The following is a 5,582-nucleotide window of genomic DNA, read 5'->3' on the forward strand; positions in this document are numbered from 1 at the left end:
CGCAAGAAACTGCCGATCTGAGCATTCCTAGCGAGACAGAACCGGATGTGCTTTGAGTTTTGTGCTATACGAGCTCAACAGTGAACACAGGTAACCAAACAAACCAATTTCTTCTTGCACGGGCTTGGTTGGGCCTAATGCAAGCAACCAATACGCACTAGGTGAATATTGTTCTTCCATCCCGTCCCTATCACACTATTTCGTTCCCACCTCATCCCCACCCGTGGAGATAGAAATTTTCCCATCCCCACCCGTGGAGAAAGAAATTTTCCCATCCCCAAAAAGTAGCATTCAACACAATAAATTAAAGCACAAAAGTAGTAGCATTTGAAACAATAAACATTAGCATTTTTTGAGGATTAATAAACATTAGCAATTTTCTGAAACATTAGCAATTTCAGCACAAGAACAATATGATCTACGGACCTGGATGTATTTTTTATATCTCGTGTTCTTTGTACTGCCTTGACAGTTGATGAATAGATCAGGAGTTATCCCCGCAAAAGAAAAAGAAAAAGCACAAGAACAACATGATCTCATCAGTAGTTATTGGGACCAGCATGCTTCAGATTAATAGATGTGATCCTTTTTCCTCAAAAAAAAAAAAAGCGTTGAACTGCTGATGGGATAACAAATACTAGTAATAACAGCCTTCTTTCTGCAACCAGAACTCCGAGCCAAATAACGGCTCACGAAAAAGATAAAACGGAGCCAAATTGCGTACATGTACTCCTACGACTTACATCGTAACAAGTCATGGCTTACGACATTGCCTCTGACTTCATCCTCAGAGAGTATGCCTAACATTTTTTCAGTAGCAAAACAAAAACCGGCATTGCTTCATCCGTCCCATAAATATACAGCTGCATGCATTATCCAAAAAAAGAAAAAACGGAAGGCAAACCGCGCATTGGAGTGTCCTCCTACGACTCGTTCCAAAATCTTGGAGCTTTGTTTATCTTACATGTTTTGCCGGCCTTGTCGTTCACATGCATGGTCTCTCTCAGAGTATAAATAAAAATGACTTCATCTGCAAATGCACAAGTGGCGATTCCACAAAATTTCAGTGCCATGACAAGCTAGAAACACACTCTCGGCGGCCAGCCATGGCTCCTTGGCGCCTCCACTCTGCCCTGCTCCTGGCTGTGGCCGTACTTGGTGCTGCGTCTGCTGCTCCTGACTACATACCGTTTGGTGAATTCTGCGTAATAACGGGGTACAACTACACCGACGGCAGCCAGTACCAGATCAACCTCGACCAACTCCTCCACGATCTTACTGACGGTGCGATTAAGAATGGCGGCTTCTTCGAGGCCAGCCACGGCGATTATCCCGACCAGGTATTCGCGCAAGCAATGTGCTACGTCGACTCTGACTGGACAATGTGCCAGCTCGCCTTGCAGGCGGCACCGTCATACATGATGACCAAAGCGTGCCCGTACGGCCGGGACGCCGCAATCATGTACGGCGACAGCTGCTACATACGCTACGCAAGCTCGAACTTTTCCGGCCACGCCGACTTGTACGCCAAAGGGATCGACGGAGCAGTTTTTTATAGCAACGGCGACAACAATGAGACGAGGTGGGAGCTGGTAACCCAGCTCATGGCGGAGGCCGCTGGGTCCCCACGGCGGTTCGCCAACCGGAACCAGACATACGTGGACTCGCACGGCGACTCGAAGGTGTTGTACGGCCTGGTGCAGTGTTCCACAGACTTGTCGCCCACAGAGTGCACAACCTGTCTTAATAAGATCGTAGAGGCGAGCATGCCTCGAAATGCCTCCCAGGCTAGGGCCATGAGGTACGGCTGCTACATCACCTACACACCCGATCCAATCTACATTCGGTCTGCAGGTCAACCTCCACTCCAAATATGTGCTGCTGAATCTCAATTTTCAACCGTGATAACGGTACTGCTGAATCTCAATTTCCCTTTCCTTTTTGTGCATTGATCAGGAGCTGAGTTGCCTCCGCAGCCGCGCCGCCCAAACCGCCGGCTCATTTTGGCAGTGTGTGCCGCCGTTGCCGGTTCCATCCTATTGTTGATCTGCATTAGCATCTCGGTGCGGCTCTTTTCATGCCGCCTAGAGAGAAGGGCTCGCTCAAAACAAGACGACGAGGCCATGGAAAACGAGCTCAGGAAAGGGACCGGACCCAGGCAGTTCCGCTACAGCGAGCTGGCAGCTGCCACCAACAACTTCTCCGACAACAAAAAGCTCGGGGAAGGCGGGTTTGGCTCGGTCTACAAAGGGTTCCTTAAAGACTTGAGAATTGAGGTGGCTATCAAGAGAGTGTCCAAGGGCTCTAAGCAGGGGATGAAGGAGTACGCCTCTGAGGTGAGAGTCATAAGTCGGCTTCGGCACCGCAACCTTGTGCAGATCTTTGGCTGGTGCCACGCCGGCGGCGAGCTCCTCCTGGTCTATGAGCTGATGCCCAACAGCAGCCTCGACGTCCACCTTCACGGCACGAAAAATGTACTATGGTGGCCAGTCAGGTTAGGTGATCGTGACCTTAATGTAAATATTTCTTACTCCCTTCAATTCAAAAAAGCGTTTGCGGCTTTAGTTCAAATTTGAACTAAAGCAAGGACACTATTTTTGATCAGATGGAGTAATAATTTGTTTGGATTCGGATCACTAGCGAGTTGTATAGTCTGATGACCGTATCTAATGGTTTTACTTCAGGCATAAGATCGTGCTGGGGATCGGCTCTGCGCTTCTCTACCTGCATGAGGAATGGGAGCAATGCGTTCTGCATAGGGACATCAAGACCAGCAACATGATGTTGGATGCGTCGTTCAACGCCAAACTTGGCGACTTCGGGCTCGCCAGGCTCGTCGACCACGACACAGGGTCGCACACGACTGAGCTCGCTGGCACATTGGGGTACATGGACCCGGAGTGCACGGTCACTGGGAGAGCCAGCAAGGAGTCAGATGTCTATAGCTTCGGCGTCGTGCTGCTCGAGATCGTGTGTGGGCGGAGGCCCACCGCGGCTCGGCCGGACGGCACGCTGATCCATCTGGCGCAGCGGGTGTCGGAGCTGTACGGCCAAGGGACAATCCTCGACGCGGCTGATGCGCGGCTGGACGGGAACTTCCACCCCCAAGAGGTGGAGCGCGTGTTGGTCGTTGGCCTGTGGTGCACATGCCATGACCGGAACCAACGGCCATCCATAAGGCAGGCCATCAACGTGCTGCGGTTGGAGGCGCCGCTCCCAGAGAAGTTGCCGCCTGTTGGCCATCCGGCCGGCCCTCTTCCCATGCCAGACTCCGATACGGGTCACAGCTCCTGCACCAGCACCGCTCAGCAGCCAATGTAATAGTACTCTGGCGTGGGCTTGATTGCAACGGCACGCTAGCTTTAGTTTGGACGGTTAGCATCTGTCTTTTCTGTTGTACAACATCTCCGTGGTACTATATTGTTACCGAAATGTTAATGCTCACACGTGTGGGCGTTAGCCAACTCAGCCACACGCCTCCATCACCGTCCAGTAACTTCTGCACGAATCTTGACACGAATTAGCTGATTTTGTATGCCACGTAGAACAATTCGCGTGTATGGTGTATGAGAGAGGTCGCCCACACATTCATTTTATCACACGGAGGGGTCAGTATGTGAGCGTTTAGCAGTTCGCCCACACACCCGTTTTCAGTCACGCACAAGGGCTGGTGTGTGGGCAGTTTGCCATCTCGCCCACACGCCCGCCTCCTCTCCCACACCCAAGCTGTCAATTGCCATGCGTTTTGCAGTGTACATGGCAACTGCCCTAGTGCGATTGCAAGCAGATGGCAACTCTCTTTTTTTACCCGAACATGTCATTTGCCATATGTTTGGCATGATACATGGCAAACTACCCTAGCATGCACGTAAGCAGACGACAACTCTTTCTTTTTTAAATGGCAACTGCCCTAGCGTGCTTGTGAGCACATGGCAACTCTCTCTTTTACCCAAACATGTTTTTTGCCATGCCTTTTTTTGTAGCGCTACATGGCAACTGCCTAGTGTTAGTAGGTGGCAACTCCTAAAGTTTTGAAATCATGGCAACTGCAGTAGACCAGACCACACATGGCAACAGCTTTAGTTGTCCAAAAAATGGCAATCTGGAACTTTGACCTGAGATGGCAATTGCAGTTGAGCAAACATGGCAACTGTAGTTGTCCGACATGGCAATCGTAGTTCAGCGACATGGCAACTGCACTTAAACGAACATGGACGAGGGTCCGGCCCATGGCAACTGCGGGGCACGCGGTAAAGTGTCACGTGGGGTGTGCGGGACCACGAGGTACGAGGCCTGACGTACCGGACGTGTGGGCGTTATCTATTTTGCCCACACGCACGCGTGTAAGAGAGACCGGGAGGGGGAAAAAGAGGCGTGTGGGTGCTAGTTGTTTTGCCCACACACAGACGTGTGGGCTGGTCCTCTTAGGCACCACACAGAACATGTGGGCAGATTCCTTTAATGCCCACACGTGTGGCAGTTAGCGGCGTCCTATTGTTATAGTCGAATTTAAGGATGGCAATTTTATCAATGGTATGGGTATCCGCGGATACCGTGCTCGCATGGGTAGGGTATGGGCATAATTTTATATCCATGGGTAGTACCTATATCCTACCTATTAAGTCATGGATAGGATATGAGTATAGCCTTTTACGTACCCATGGATATACCCATACCCTACTCAATACTAACATGTGAGTTTTACCCGTGATTCACAAGTGTATCTATGTTAAAGTTGTGTCATGAGCTTATGAACCTATGTTAAAGTTGTCACCAATTGTCAATTTGAATTGAGATAAAAAAAATTAGAAAAACGGTTTCCCTCTGTTTTGTATTACAAAGCAACCATCCGATACAACCAACGATAGGTGCTTGGGCGGAAACAACACAATCACGCCCAAAAAAAGAAAGAGAAAAAAAAAGAAAGGAAACAAATGCCGATAACGGCGGATCGACAAAAACGACGAAGCCTCGCGACCGCTGCGTCCACCGGAGATCGTCCCCCAAGCTCCGGGACTCCGAAGTGTAGGTACCAATCAACACCTCCAAGAAGGGATGCGACAATGACGACGCTGCTGCCAGGGGTTTCCCCCGGTACGCGGTGAGGAGAGAGGAAGGGTAGCCCCTACGCCCTCCAGGAAGGTCCGGCGGTACCCTCAGGCGCCACCGCGTCGGTGTCGGCCAAGCCAACAGGGATTTCTCCCGATCCCATCGTCCACCTCAGGCACTCCAGAGCTCGCCACCAATCTGACCACCACCCTGCTCCAACACAGACACGAAGCTTCCCACGCTGTCTCACCACGGCACCATGAAGATGGCCTGCACAACGAAGAAGGGGAGCCGGGACTAGGGCAGCAGCACCGTCAGCATACTGGAGGGCCCCACCTCCACCGTCCATGACGGTAGCCGACCGGACACCAAAGCAGGAGCCTACCGGGCCCGTGGCCCCACAGGCCCGGCCGGGCCCTCAAACGCCCGGACAGCTCCCGCCTCCACGCCGCAGCTGGCACGCCGTCGGCGTCGCTGCCTCCCATCCGAGCTGCTCCTCCTCCTCACCACATAGACGACGACGAAGCCACGCC

The 5,582-nt window shown here is 51.6% G+C and overlaps 1 pseudogene; it reads left to right on the forward strand.

Moving 5' to 3' along the window:
- The first annotated feature begins 1,106 nt into the window (after positions 1–1,106).
- Positions 1,107–3,325, forward strand: LOC119272934 (annotated as a pseudogene).
- The last annotated feature ends 2,257 nt before the right edge of the window (positions 3,326–5,582 follow it).

Source organism: Triticum dicoccoides, chromosome 3A, assembly GCF_002162155.2.
Source record: "Triticum dicoccoides isolate Atlit2015 ecotype Zavitan chromosome 3A, WEW_v2.0, whole genome shotgun sequence".
Lineage (NCBI taxonomy): Eukaryota > Viridiplantae > Streptophyta > Magnoliopsida > Poales > Poaceae > Triticum > Triticum dicoccoides.